We start from the raw sequence: 15,684 nt of genomic DNA, 5'->3' as shown, positions 1-15,684 counted from the left end.
GTAAGATGTATAACAGCTATTTTTAATGAACTAAGTTAGCTCTAACAGCACAGAAGGGCACATGGAAACTAGGTGCCCCTTTGAGCTGCAATTTATTTTCTCCATTGCAGCTTTGCAACTGAAATACATCAATATTTTGACAAAACTATGTATTTTTTTTAACACACACAAGTGTTTTCCAGTGGTTGGAATCAGTGCCCCTAACAGAGCTTTCCATTAACCTCAGCAGGTCCATAAAGGAGTTCAGTCTCTCTGACTCATAGAAGCTGCTGAACTGGGGAGCTCATTGAGAGCATTTGCTGTGTGAAGTTTTTTCAGAATTCCCAATTGGATTTAGTGACTATCTTATATTTATGGCCCCCAGTTTTGGTTTCCCCCAAAAGTAATTTAAAAATACAATTAGCTAGGAAATTGAAAAAACTATACAAGAACATGGGAAAAGGGCAAGGAAATGGGGCTAGAATACACGGCTCTGGTTGCTGAGGTAGTACTGGAGCCTCCTTCATTGCTGCAATTCCTAACAGTCTGATCAAGACAGCTGTTACCGCCTCCTCAAACTCTTCTGCCAAAAGTGACATAGTAAGAGTTAGACTTCCACCTGGACAGGAGAATGTAAATCCAGTTTCAATTAATGACAGGAAGACTCTCCTATCGTTTGGCTGTAAGGTACTTCAGAATGTTTGGGCAGTGTACAGGTAGCTACTTGTGGAAATGGGACTGTGCATAAAAATACTGAAGTTACAATCTCACTTCCAGAGATCCCAAGGATGGTTGGTGTTGGAAACAATAAATGTCAGGCTGGCGCAGTGAGGCTGCGATTTAGGTTTACACTTGGTATGGTAGGAAGCTTTAATCTGCCATTAACTGACCTAGGGAGTGTTTGATACCAACACTAGTTTCCTAAAACATACCAACATGCCTCAGCTTGGTGACGCCATGAGCTTACCAAAAAATGCTAAACTTCAGTTATAACAATAATATTTTAATATTGTGTCCTGTGAATAAGGCAGTGCATGGTGCTTGTAGAGGCATCACTCTTATTACACTTCTCATTCTTCCATTGCAGATTTGACCAATGAACTGCTAGTATGAAAGACAAGGAACAATGCTAGGTTCTTATGCAGGAAGCAGCAGAAACAGATAGAGACTGACAGGAGTTGTTGAGGGTTTATCTTTTTCAAAGCCCTCTCCAGCTAGTTTCATACTTTATTTTGACATCACACAGTCAACTTTTCAATTTTCACTGAATAAGTGAGTAAGACTGAAACCTGGATATCATCTTGATCAGTGTCATCCTGTGGAAAGCTTATGTAACAGCAACTTGCATTCATATTGTACCTTTAGCATAGCAAAGCTTCCCAAGGTACTATACAAGACAAAATTTGACACCTATCCACATAAGGAGATTTTGGACAGGGAAAGAGGTAGGTTTTATTTAAGGAAGGATGTAAATGCATTAGAAGCAGTTGACAGAAGATTTATTAGACTAATACCTGGAATAGGCAGGTTGTTTTATGAGGAAGGATTAGATAGGCTAGGCTTGTATCTGATGGAGTTTCGAAGAGTAAGAGGTGACTTGATTGAAACATAAGATCCTGAAGGGTCATTATGTGGAGAGGATGTTTCCTCTTATGAGAGAATCTAGAATTAGGGCTCAATGTTCAAAAATAAAGGGTCACTCACTTAAGACAGAGATGAAGAGGAAATTTTCCTCTCAGAGGGTTGAGTGTCTTTGGAATTCTCTTCCTCAAAAGGTGGTGGAAGCAGAGTCTTTGAATATTTTTGAGGATAGATTCTTGATAAGCAAGGGGGTGAAAGGTTATGGGGGTAGATGGGAATGTGGAGGTGAGGTGATCTTATTGAATGGCAGAGCAGACTAAAAGGGCGTGGTGGCCTACACCTGCTCCTAATTTGTATGTTCGTACATTTTAAGGTGTGTATTAAATGGAGCAGAGAGAGGTAGAGACTTTCACAGTTTACTACCCAGGCAGCTATAGTGGTGGGGAAAGATGCACAGGAGGCCAGAACTGGAGAAATGCAGAGTTCGCAAAGGGTGGTCGGGTTGTGTAGAGGTTGGAGGTAAATGAGTCCAGCCATGGAGGGATTTGAACGCAAGAATGAGGTGTTAATGGACAGGAAGTCAATGTGGTTTGGTGAGCACAGGGCTGGTGGGACTTGATACAAAATAGGATAAGGATAGCAGAGTTTTGGATGAACTGAAGTTTACAGAGGGTGCAAGATGGGAGGCTAGGAAAGTATTGGAAATGTGAATTATTGCAAGTAATCAAGTTACCTACTAGTTACATGCTCAAAAAACTCCCAAATTTGTTAAACAGGATTTTTAGTAGAACCATGTTGACTTGTTCTATTTATACCATGCTTTTCTAAATGCATTGTTAAGGCTTCTTTAATAATTGATTCAAGAATTTTCCCAACCAACTGATGTTAGGTTAACTGGCCTGTAGTTCACTGTTTTCTCTCTCCCTCATTTCTTGAAAAGAGCAACTTGCAATCTAATGGGACCATTCCCGAATCTAAGGAATTTTGGAAAATCATAGCGAGCACACCCACTATCTCTGCAGCTATCTTGTTTAGAACCCTAGGGCGTAGACCAGCAATGTTACAGAAAAGGAGTTAGGGGGTCTTAGAGATGGAGAAGATATCTGCTGAAATCTCAGCCCATGTAGAATGCACTTTTTACAAAGGTACAGGGACTTGGAGATTAGTTAGGAGAAGTGGATGGCAACTGGCAGGTGTCGAACAGTAGTTGGTGACAGAACAGTAAACATCTGTTTGCTGCTGACATCAAGCTCAAATTCTGGATGGCCAAACGGGCCAAGACTGCTACATACTACATAGTTGAATGCCTATGATAACTTAACCAGTTTACTAAGAACCCTGTGTTCCAACTGAGATCTGTGTAAACACAGGAACAGGAGTGGGCCATTCAGCACCTCAGACTTCATGCGCGATTCAGTTAGAATATAATTGGTTGATCTGTACCTCAACTCTTCTTGCCCGATGTAGCTCCATATCCCTTGGCATCAATTGCTTCCTGATTTCACTATTGAATACCTAGCTCTAATTTTAAGGTTATGACCTATTGTTCTTGATTCTCTCACTAGGTCAAACAGTTTCTGTGTTAACCCTATCCAATCCTCTTATATTTTAAACAGCTTGATCAGATCATCCCTCAATCTTCTATACTCAAGGGAATACATGCCATTTATATGCAATCTGTCTTCATAATTTAAAGCCCTAAGCCTCGGTATTATTCTGGAGAATCTGCATTGCACTCTCTCCTATGCCATTGGATTCTCAAACAGAAAGCGAAAAGTTCCAGAAACAGGCATCACATCAAAAGAGAAAGATAATAGTACAGATGAGGTCCTTTGGCAGGGCTTCCACCTGGGATTGTAGCCCATCTTCTCTTATAGAGGCTGACACACTGGCTGTGCAATGTCCTTATTTTCATTCAGGCTTCCTTCATTTGCAGAACTTTTATTTCTACTATTTGTAGACTTAGTACCTCAATCCAGTCAATCACTCATGCTGCAAATAAAATCTAGATTGAAACTTCTTTTTGTGCATGGTGTAAAACCTTACAGGAAGCTCAAGTGCCAATGATGGCCTAAGTGCAGAGCTGACGATATTGAACAAAATGGAAGCATGAATAATTGAGAAAGAGGTGATATTTGAATTGGAGTTTACAAAATTAGATATCTTCATCCTTGCACTGAGCAGTTTGCATTGAGGATAAATGTTACGTTAGAATTCTATCTGGAACAGGCAAGTGCTGATCCAGTCAGCCACACTGCTTCAAAAAAAAATTGTTAGAAGCTTCCTAGGCTGCAAAGGAATGTTGTATGAGTGGAATTCATTTTAATGCTGTAGTCAATTCCTATGGAATGCCCTCCCTTGCTAACAGCACTTTACCAGAAGCTAGCAGCAGAACCAGAAATTATATACAGGAGGGCATTCAGCCATTGTAACCATGCTGGCACTGTTTTGAATTTTGTAAATCTCTTCCAAAACTTTGAATAGATAGCTGAATTTTACCCCCCTTTTTGTTAAGGCTGTATAATTTAGATCTACACATCTGAATCAGACAATGAACTGTGCACAAACCTGGGGCAGAGTCAACGTACTAAAAGGTATTTATAAATGGCAAATGCATGTATTCGTTTGGTGTAACAGTTCCACAATTTATTTGCAATTTCTGCATCCAAAGATATTCTATCAAGGTCATTTCATTGGTATACTTTTATTCAGGAATCATGGATACATCTGCAACAGGTAGATTGGTGAGGATGAGATTATGTAGGTTTTCCCTCTTGTTGGTTCCCCCACCAGTTGCCAAAGACTTAGTCTAGCTGGTATGTCTGTTAGGACTTGGCCAGCTCAGTCAGTAGTCATGCTACCAAGCAACTCTTGCTGAAGGACAAGAATTTATTTTGTACTCTTGCCACCTTCAGTATCTTCTTCTAATTGGTGTGCAACATGGAGTAGTACTGCTTCATTGACTGGGTGGGGGTTGGGGGTGGCAGTCAGTGGTAATCAGCAGGACTTTTCCTTACCCATGTTTGACCAGGTGCTAAGAGACTTTATGGGGTCCAGAGACAATGTTGAGGACTCCCAGGGCAACTCGCTCCCGACTGTATACCACTGTGCCACCACCTCTGCTGGGTCCGTTCTGTTGGTGGATAGGACGTACCCTGGGATGGTGATGGTGGTGTCTGGGTCACCATCTGTAAGGTATGATCCAGTAAGTATCAGTTTGTCAGGCTGTTGCTCGGCTAGTCTTTGGGACAGCTCTCTCAATTTTAGCACAAGCCTTCAGATGTTAGTAAGGACAGCTTTGCAGGGTCGGCAGGACCGGGTTTGCTATTGCTGTTTCTGGTGCCTAGGTCAACGCCAGGTGGGCCATCCGGTTTCATTCCTTTTAGAATTTGTAGCAGTTTGATATAACTGGGTGGCTTGCTTGGCATTTAAGGGTCAACCTAGAGTCACAGGTGGCCAGAAGTGGTAAGGACGGCAGATTTCCTTTCCTAAAGAGCATTAGTGAACCAGGTGGTGTTTTTTCTAATAATCGATAATGGTTTCATGGTCACCATTACAGAGACTAGCTTATGATTCCAGATTTTTTAATGTAAATTCCACCAAATGCTGTGATGGGATTTGAACTCACGTCCTCATTAGCCTGGGCCTGGAGAATTGCAAACATTACACCTTTATTCAAAAAAGGGTGTAAAGATAAACTCAGCAACTACAGGCCAGTTTAACTTTGGTGGTGAGGAAACTGCTAGAAAAAAATAATTCCAGACAAAATTAACAGTCGCACGGACAAAAGCTGCTCAATTAAGGAAAGCCAGCATGGATTTCTTAAGGGTAAGTCATGTTTAACTAACTTGTTGGCACTTTTTGAAGAGGTAACAGAAAGGGTTGTTGAGGGCATTGCCGCTGATGTGGTCCATATGGACTTCCAAAAGGCATTTGATACAGTGCCACCCAACAGACTTGAGAGCAAACTTATTGCTCATGGGATAAAAGGGACAGCAGTAACATGGATACGGGACTGGTTGAGCGACAGGAAACAGATTAGTGGTTAACAGACGTTTTTTGTGCTGGAGGACGGTTTGTGGTGGAGTTCCACAGGGGTCAGCATTGCCTTTCCTAATCTATATTAATGACCTGGACCTTGGCGTGCAGGGCACAATTTGAAAGTTTGTGGATGGCACAAAACTTGGAAATATTGTGAGCTGTAGAATTTTAAAAAGACATAGACAAGTTGGTTGGTGGAATGGGCGGGCATGTGGTAGATCCATTTTGGTAGGAAGAACATGGAGAGCCAATATAAAGGGTACAATTCTAAAGGGGTGCAGGAGCAAAGGGATCTGGGTGTATATACGCCAAAATTATTGAAGGTGGCAGGACAGGTGGAGAGAGCAGTTAATAAAGCATACAGGTATCCTGGGCTTTACTAACGTGGCATAGAGGTTATGTTGAATTTGCATAAGGCACTAGTTCGACCTCAGCTAGAGTACTGCATCTTGTTCTAGGCACCACCTTTAGATAGGATGTGAAGCCATTAAAGAAGGTGCAGAAAAGATTCATGTGAATGGTTCCAGGGATGAGGAACTTCGGTTATGAAGAAAGATTGGAAAAGTTAGGATTGTTTTCCTTCGAGTAAAGGCGGCTGGGAGGAAATTTGATAAAGGTATGCAAAAATCATGAGAACAAAAGGGCACAGATTTAAAGTAATTAGTAAAAGAAGCAGAAGCTATATGAGGAGAAACATTTTTACACAGTGAGTGGTTAGGGTTTGGAATGCACAGCCTCAGTGTGTTGTGGAGACAGATTCAATTGAAGCATTCATTATCTGAAAAGGAAGAATGTGCAGGGTTATGGGGAGAAGGCAGGGGACTGTACTAAGTGAGTTGCTCATTCAGAGTGTCGGTGCAGACATGATGGGCCAAATGGCCTCCTTCTGCACCATACCAATTCTGTGATTCTGTGTCTCTTGATTACTAGTACAATAACATCACCATTATGCCACCACCTCCCGAACTCTACTGAGCATCCTCATCACTTGCCTTGTCCCTACTGCACAAGCTTCTTGTCGTTCGGCAAATTTTCTCCCCTTCCCTTCTGAAATCAGACACTCGTGGAAATATCATGCAAATCATCATTACTTATTTAGGAGCCTCAACAGTAAGGCCTACAACTCTAGTGGAGCACATTATCCCCAAGCATCCACACACCCATTCATCCAAAGGAATCACGGAGAACGATCAGGACTGAGAGGCACATACCTCTCCTTCCCCTCCCCAAATTCCAGAGTGTTTGTGAGTGTGTCTGATTGCAGCTCCAAAGCACCATGCTCCAACAGATTCAAGGCTCAATATTCAAATTAAATTCCATCAATATGTAAATTACATTCGAACAGCCTTATACTGGGATAGAAATGCAAATCCAATCAATGCAATGGGGCTGTCAGAGCTATACAAAACACCTATGCAGCCAGCCAGACATAAGTTCAAGATATAATTGTTCCTTCTGTATGTTTCTTGTTTGCAATGTTGGTGCGAAATGTCCCTATTAGTTTGAAGTCAGGTACTTCTTGCATTGTTTAATCAATGCTGTCACTAGGTATATTTATCACCACAAATTGCTCTCACCACTAGTGACAGTTCTGTAACCAGTTCAGCTATTTTCATATAGCTTGAACTGATCTCTCCAGACACAGCTTGCTTTTGGGAATGAAGGCAAGAATTTACATTTATATAAAGCACCTAATCACACCCTCAGGACATCCCAAAGTGCTCAACGGTCAATGAGTTACTTTTGAAGTTTAGTCACTGTTGTTATGGGGCAGTTAATTCGGGCAAAGTATAATTCCACTCCCAGCAAATGAGATGAAGGGCCAGTTATGTGATGCTGCTGCTTTGGGGAAGAACGTTGGCCAAGACACTGGGCCAGGTGCTTGACTGCAAAAATGTAATACTGGGAATTTTTGGCAAAGTTTTAATGGGCACCATAGGCATCTTTTACTGGGTCATTAATTATATTTTACTGGGTGCCTGGTAACTGCACAAGTTTAGTTTAATAATATAGTGGAACATGATGATAAATGTACCAAACTAATGTCCACACCAAACTGCATGGGCCAAAGCAACTGTTGGAATAAAGAAACCTCCAAATATTAGTTTCTGAGAGATTGGAAAACCATGTTCTAAAATTTCATGGCACAGGGCTTGCTCTCCCAGGGTGGAGATGATTAATTTAATATAGGCGTTCCATTCCAAAATGGAATTTGGTAGATAGGGAGAAACTGATTCCACAAGCAGGGTGATCGGAAATCAGAGGCTATAGGTTTAAGGTAATTGACAGAAGACCACAGGGGAAATGAGAAGAATTTATTTTTACTCCGATATATGATGATCTGGAATGCACTGCCCGAAAATGGGGTGAAAGCAGATTCATACATACATACATATATCGGGCATACCCTTGCGTTTATGCAACTTGTAGCAGTGGCAATGGGTCATCTAATCTCTTCTCTGCAGTGCAATGCAGTTTTAAGTCAGAAACGTGAGAATTGAAATAGTTCAGAAAGTAGTTAGTGAATTTGCTCCACTTGTTATTTTTCACAGGCTGCAGTGACCAAATAGTAATTAAGAACTGTGTTTTGCAACACAGTAAGTAGATGTACTGCAAGTTCAGTCAACGCCTTCGCTCAGTTGGGAAGTAAATTTGGAAAGCTCCCTTGTCTCAGATCAACATCTCTACATTGTTATCTCTTTTCAATAAAATGTAATATACATGTACAAATACTGCCAACTACTGTGCCCCCCTGAGGTTTAACACTGACAAGATTTAAAACAAAAATATTGCTAAACTTCCAACTGGAGCTGCATCAAATCACTAAGATGCTCAGAAGTGTCAATGCCAGGGTTAGGGGCACTAAAGGTGGTGAAGTTTTGAGGATTTGCTGACCATGGAAGCATGAACAAGCAGGTGTGGAGGGAAAATATAACTTTAATCTGAGCTTGCTGATGAGGAGTTGGCAGACTGAATTATGGAGGATGAGGGGGAGGTGTGTCAGACAAAATTAAGGGGCAGGAGGGAGATATGTTGCTGTATGTACTGGGAAGGTTGGGCAAGAACAGCCAAATGGTGAGGAGTCTCTGTGGCTGGGGTCCAGGTTGGGGTAGAATGCCTATAATCTGGGCTGGGGTGGAGTGGGGGAATCGTGTAAGGGAAGTGGGGGGGGAATGGACTTTGTTCAAACATTAACTACTGAAACTAGCTACTGAGGAAGTAATAATCTGCTCACTATGCTGTTTTTCTTTTGAAGGAAAAAACAAACCTTTTAATAGTGAAGAATTAGTGTTTAAAGTTAACGAGTATGCAGAATTTTTGTTATAAAAAATCCTAAATGTTCCAGGAGAGCATGCACCTACTCCATCTTCCATAAGTGCACAACCAACTTTGTGTCTTTAGCAGTTTCATTCCCGCAATCACATTTTATTTTTGGCTATTTTTTATGCATAGATAGAGGTGCCAAGGAATATGGAACCAAGACAGGAAGATGGAGTTAAGATACTGAACAGTGGCAAATTAACTGAATGGCAGAACAGGCGTGAGAGGTTGAACAACGTACTCCTGTCCCAATATGCTCCTCCAATGCAAGCGAAGAATCGTGTCTGCCTACGAAGCTTGTGCAACCATTTGTTTTCATGACATAGGTTGATAATCAGGATCATTCCTGAATTGTCAACTTTTCTGAACCGCTGGGTTAACTTTTGCTAGTGTTTTGGGTGATTTGAGTACATTGTAGAAGGAAGATATTACCAAAAAATTAGAATCGGTGCCAGCTCCATTTACACTGCTGGAAACAAGTTAACTGTAATTGAGGTCAGACTCCTTGAAGCAGAACACAGGCTTTCAAACCTGAACAACTGCAAAACAATGGATGCGGAGGGAGAAGGCAGCCATGCAGGAAGAAATGATGATTGAGGTCATGCCAAGAAAATTGTGTGCCACCAAGAATAAAAAAAAACAAGTGATGGAACAACTAGGCTTACCCAAAAGAACTGGAGGTCAGAATTGAGGTTAAGTTGGTACGCAATTGCTAATGGGAATCAGCTAGAGCATAGCAAGAGGAGCAGATAGCGTATTACAAGCTCAACACTCGCTGGTATAGAACAGAATCTCCTCTCACAACATTTACTACTTGTATTTATATAGCAACTTTAAAGCACTAAAATGTACTAAGGAATTTCACGGGAGTGATCAAAGAAAATTTGACACCAAGCCACAAAGAGATATTAGAACAGTGGAGGCAGGTTTTAATGAGTATCTTAAAGAAGGAAAGAAAGGTCCAGAGATTTAGAGAGGGATTACCAGAGCTCAGGGCCTACACAGTTGAATGGTGAAACAAAGAAAATTGAAAATGTGCAAGAGGCCAGAATTGGAGGACTGCAGGGATCTCAAGGAGTTTTGGGGCTGTAGAGGTTACAGAGGTAAGGAGGGGGTGAGGGTATAGAGAGATCTGAAAACAAGCTCGAGAACTTTTAAATCTAGGCATTGCTGAACCGGAAGCCAATGCAGATTTGCGGATGGAGTGGTGATGGGTAAATGGGAGTTGGTGCAAGTTAGGATTCAGGCACTAGCGTTTGGATAAGCTCAAGCTTACAGAGAGTAAAAGGTGGGAGATTGGCCGAGAAGGCATTGGAATAGGTGAGTGTAGAGGTAACTAAAACATGGATGAAGATTTCAGCAGCAGGTGGGCTGAGGCAGGTGTGGAGAAGGATGATTTTATGAAAGTGGAACTAGGTGTTCTTGGCGATGTATTGGTTACAAGGTCAAAAGCTTATCTCTGGGACGTTATCTCTGGGAAAAATAGATGCCAAAACTGCAAACAGTCTAGTTCTGCCTCAGGTCAGGGAAAGGAATGGAGCCAATGGTGAAGATATGGAGTTCGTGGAGGGCGGGGGGTTAGAAGGTGGGGAGGGGGGCAGTGTAGGCAGAAAACAATGGTTTTGGTCTTCCCAATTTCTGCTCCTCCAATACCATGTATCGGACAAGCAGTGTGACAAATTAGAAGTAGTGGTGGGATTGAGAGATTTGGTGGTGAGGTAATTCTGAGTGTCATCAGTATACATGTGGAATCTGACATTTTGGATGATGTCACTGAGTGGTACCACGTATATGTGAAAGAGGAGGGGGCCAAAGATTGATTCTTAGTGGACTCCCCGGTAACTGTACAGGAATGGGAAAAGAAAGCCATTGTAGGTGATTCTCTGCCTACAACTGTATAGACTGGAATAAAACAGACAAGAGCAGCCCCATTCAGTTGGGCAACAGGGGAAAGGAACTGGAGGATGGTCACCCTGTCAAACGCTACAGACACGTTGAGAAGGATAAGGGACAGCTTCCCATGCCAGAGTCATACAGGATGTAATTTCTGATTTTGATAATGACTGTTTCAGTGCAGTGGCAGAGGCAGAAACTTGATCGAAGAGACTTAACCCCAATCCCACCTGGGCTGGAGTGCAACTTCACCTGGAACAAGATGTAACACCTGCCCACAGTACACAGGCTCCACTGAAGGCCTGTCCTACAACGGGTGTAATAAAATCCATCCCTTCCACTGCAGAATGCAACACAATGCATGTTTGTAGCAGGTTGCAATACCACCTGCCTATACTTACACAGCTCACAACACGCCCGTCTCTACCGCAGCCACTTGCAACAATCTTTGAGACATTTCACAAAAGTAAAGCGTTTTACTCAGGTTACAGCAACATTCTGAATTCTTCAGCATAACACTCAAATATTTTGCCTCATGATGGAGTTGAGGGAACGAAAGAAACTTCAGGAAATTTGCCCCATGCTCCACCACCTTGTGGCCAAAACCTGTAATGAGGTTGTGACGGTTGACATACCAAAATTGAAAAGGAAAAATTTTCATGGCAGTTTCTAAGGGTAAATATTAGCCTAAAACAGAAACAGAAGACTGGGACAATATACAGAAAGTTTTGTGGCCAGGGTGTACTGCAAGCATGATATATTTAAAATAAAACTATAAACAAGACCCTTCGTGGAATGTAGTAAAAGAAGGCTGTTTGTGCCTCAAGACCACTGTAAGAAAAGGTAGCTTTAAGGATATTATAGAATCAGCAGGCATAGAATTGTGATTACCTAGCAGAAGATTTTTTTTTCTCTTTCTCTCTTCAAAAATAGTTGCTTAGAAACCAGGGCTGGGATAAACAGAGATAATAGCCAAGGAGAATGGTACTTTCAGGGGCCCTTGTATCAAGGTCTCCTAGTACAGGCTTCAATGTTGACATTCCTGAGTTGATAGGACAGAGTCTTGTACCCTCTGATTGAGATAAGTGCCTGGCAGGAGTTAACAAATGGCATCCAGCATGAGGTAAGCTGAAAGATGACCTCAAGGCAAAATGATGGGCAGGGGAGATTACACCTTGGGTACCTGTCCTTCAGTTGTCATTGATCAGATGGTGGTGGCAGTAAGCCACCAGCCCTAGAATAAGGTATATAAACAGGTGCTCAGAAGTGGGAGTGTTCAGTCTTCTTCAGACCAAAGAAGACTGGAAAAGCGCTTTCCAACACCTTGAATAGTTTGAGAAAACAGAAAAGATAAAAGAAAGCTGTGAAAGACGAGGCAAGAGATTGCCACCTTCAACTGCAGAAATCGGCTTCAGCTGTCCACTCGTCCTCTGGCGCTGGTAAACTGTTCGCACCTCTCTTTCCTGTCTATTTAGCAAGATATTTAAACGGTTGCTTCTTAATAAACTACTGTAAAAGCACTTATCAGCTCAGCCCACTTTTTGGGTAATCCATGACTCCTGAAGTCAAAACTTACAAAATGGCATCAGAAGTGGGATATCACAGTGATTGAGATTATAAGCCAGGAGTTCATGATTGCATTTTCAGGAGGCTTTCTGAAGATGTCCAGAAATGAAAGCTTAAGCTAAAGAAGTGCTGAGATGGTTCAAGAGGAGGTAGTGAGAATGGAGGTGGAAACAGGCCTTGCAATAGAGCAAACAGGCTCTATTTACTGATAAATTCCAAACTCAGAATCACTATATCTCCAGCAAAATGAAGTGAATGGAGGACAGTTACATTATACAGATTATGTCTGTAAAATTAATCCCAACCATTTATAGTGGTGTGGTCTCCAGGTGTGATTTACTCAGGAGTTACCCAATCAATGCCATTCTGGCTATGATTCATGACGTTACTATATTTAACCTTTAAAATGAGGATTGAACGTATTTTTAGTGCTTGAGAAAATTGGTTGGATTGAGTTTATGGAGTTTGACAGCACTGAGATGTTGAATTAACTGAGGATAATTCAGCAGTCAGTCACTTCAACAGAATCACGAATGCTTCCCATGATCTGCTTCAACAAAAGAGGCAGAAAAAAAGAAAGCTGCTGAATTATTCCACAAGAATTTTTATAATTTATTACAAAGTTACAGCAAACAGGTGTAGCTGCGGGTTCCAACGGCACCAGCAGCTCTAATCTTACCGTTTTAAAATAATCGTTTGGTAGTACAGAACTTGAGTATTGCTGAAAAAAGACATTTTGTCAAAACTTTTCATCTTGCCCTCATCAGGACAATCGCAAGAATACCAATGTCAGGGGAAGAACAACTTTATTCTGTATGAGAAGAGAGTGCTGATTTGTTGGCATGTGGACTCTGATTGGTAAAGGTATTGCCATGGAGAAGACACCAGTTAATGGTGACTGACAGTTAACTGCCAAGCACTGTTTGAAATTTAAACCAGGCAGCTTGACTTTGATTGGTCAAAGCATTGCCTTGAGGAATGAACCAGGGAATGGCTACCGCTGATTTTGCTTAGCTAAAACAGGAACAATGTATGTACAGGTTGTTCCTGTCTGCTTAGAACAGGGTCATGTGTATTAATATATGTAGCTTCCAGTACATGCAAATGTGCCACAATGCAAGCCAACTGACAATCTTAAGTTGGTTGTCAGCGTAATTTTTAGTACAGTGCAGATTACTTAGCAAACATTGTTCCAATCACGGAATCACATCTAATGTTGGACACTGTGTTTTGCGTTTTGGTTGGGTACAGTCTGTACCTTGCCCATTGTGAACAACTGAAGGGACATGCTGTTTGATACAATCCGCCAGTCTTTGGGGCATACGGCTTACATACCTAGCATCACACTGGCACTGAAATTCATATACATTACTCATTTGTGTGATAGGCAAAAATGTCTTTTTAGCTTGACGACAGCATCCTGTTGGTGACAAATACCACTCATGTTGCCCACTGCATAGTAGCAATGTGAAACAGCTGCTCAAATTTCTGAGGAGCCTTACCCTCCAGGGTTACCTGATGCAGACTAGGCACTTTTTAGGGCCGAAGGTGACAACCTTAGGCCCATTCATGAGTTTGTGCGATTCACGGTGTGAAATTATCTAATCAGGGTAGCCACTATCCCGCAGGATGTCTTTGATGTGCTCTACTTCAGCATCAAGTTTGCACGGTGAGCAAATAGCTCATTTACGATGTTGTTGATAAGGCTAATTTTATAGCATGTGGAACTGTAAAAATCTTAACCTGTGTATTGACCAGTGAAGGTAGGCTTGCGGTAGACCCTGGCAGATTTCTCAACTAGCACGTCCATGGGATCCCCTCTAGGCCCAGCTCTCACAAACATCTTTGTTGGGTTCCATGAGAAACATGTTTTCGATGGAATGACACCTAACCTCCTACCCCTTGTATGTTTCCAATATGTGGATGATACCGTTTGGTATAATTAAATCTGTAACAGGATGTAATAATTTCCTTAAATGCCTCAATGGGTTCCATCCGGCGCTCAAATTCACCTTTGAAATGAAGTAGTCAAATTAACTCCCTTTCCTTGACATACTAGTTGAGAAATCTGTCAGGGGGTTCTCTACCACTGTCTACCGCAAGTCCACCTTCACTGGTCAGTATACGTGTTGGGATTCTCACAGTTATACCTGCTATAGGATTGGCATTATCGTTAATCTCGTAAATAGGGACCAAGCCATTTGCTCACCACGCAAGCTTTTTGCTGAAATAGAGCACTTCAAAGACATCCTGCAGTACAATGGCTACTCTGATCAGACCATTTTGCACTATATATCATACAGATTCATGGATGGGCCTAAGGCTGTCACTTTCAGCCCTGAAAAGTGCCAGCCTACCTTAGATTACCCTGGAAGGACAAGGTATCTCAAAAATTTTGAGCAACAGGTGAAGCTAGCTGTTTCACGCTGCTACTATGCAGTAGCAACATGAGTGGTATTCACCATTAACAGAATGCTGCTGTCAATAGACATTCTGCCTATAACACAAATGAGTAATGTGGTATATGAATTGCAGAGGCAGTGTGATGCTAGGTATGTAGGCCGTACGTCACAAAAAACTGGCGAATTGTATCAAGCAGCATGTCCCTTCAGCTGTTTACAACGGACAAGGTACAGACCGTACCCAACAGCCCATGCTTGCAAAACTCAAAACACAGTGTCCAACATTAGATGTGATTCCGCAGTTGGGCAACATTTACTAAATAATCTTCAGTGTGCTAAAAGTTACACTGACAGTCGGGCTCACAGTGTGACACATTTGTATGTAGTGGAAGCTACATATATTAACACACAGGGCAGGATGGTCCATATATTAATACACAGAAAGAACATGTACACACATTGTGCCTGTTTCAGCTAAACAAAATGTGATAGCCATTTGCTGGTTCCTTCCTCAGGACAATGCTTTGACAATCAGGGTCAATGTGCCTGGTTTATATTTCAAACAATGCTTGACAGTTAACTGTCAGTCATCATTAACTGGTGCATTTGCCAAGGCAACACCTCTACCAATCAGAGTTCACTTGCCAACCAATCAGCGTTTTCTTCTCATACTGTATTAGGATGTTGTTTCCCCTGACATTGGTATTCTTGTGATTGTCCTGATGAGTGCAACATGAAAAGCTTTGACAAAACTGTGTTTTTTCAGCAATACTTAGCATTTTTCTAGTGTTAATCTGGACTGGTGAGTGGTGTGAAACTATTTAAACATTGACAGCATCAAAGCCACTCATAATAGTGTTCACAATTGATGACCACATCCTCTCAATTTCTAGTGGGATAT

The 15,684-nt window shown here is 41.8% G+C and overlaps 1 protein-coding gene across 4 annotated transcripts in view; it reads right to left on the bottom strand.

Annotated features, from left to right (window-relative positions):
• The window catches only part of LOC121277962 (solute carrier family 4 member 1 adaptor protein), a 160,406-nt gene that overhangs the window by 19,583 nt on the left and 125,139 nt on the right, over nt 1-15,684 (bottom strand). The window lies entirely within an intron of this gene.

The sequence above is a fragment of the Carcharodon carcharias genome, chromosome 5 (genome assembly GCF_017639515.1).
Source record: "Carcharodon carcharias isolate sCarCar2 chromosome 5, sCarCar2.pri, whole genome shotgun sequence".
NCBI classification, from domain to species: Eukaryota; Metazoa; Chordata; class Chondrichthyes; order Lamniformes; family Lamnidae; genus Carcharodon; species Carcharodon carcharias.
This window is presented reverse-complemented; position numbering and strand designations above follow the sequence as displayed.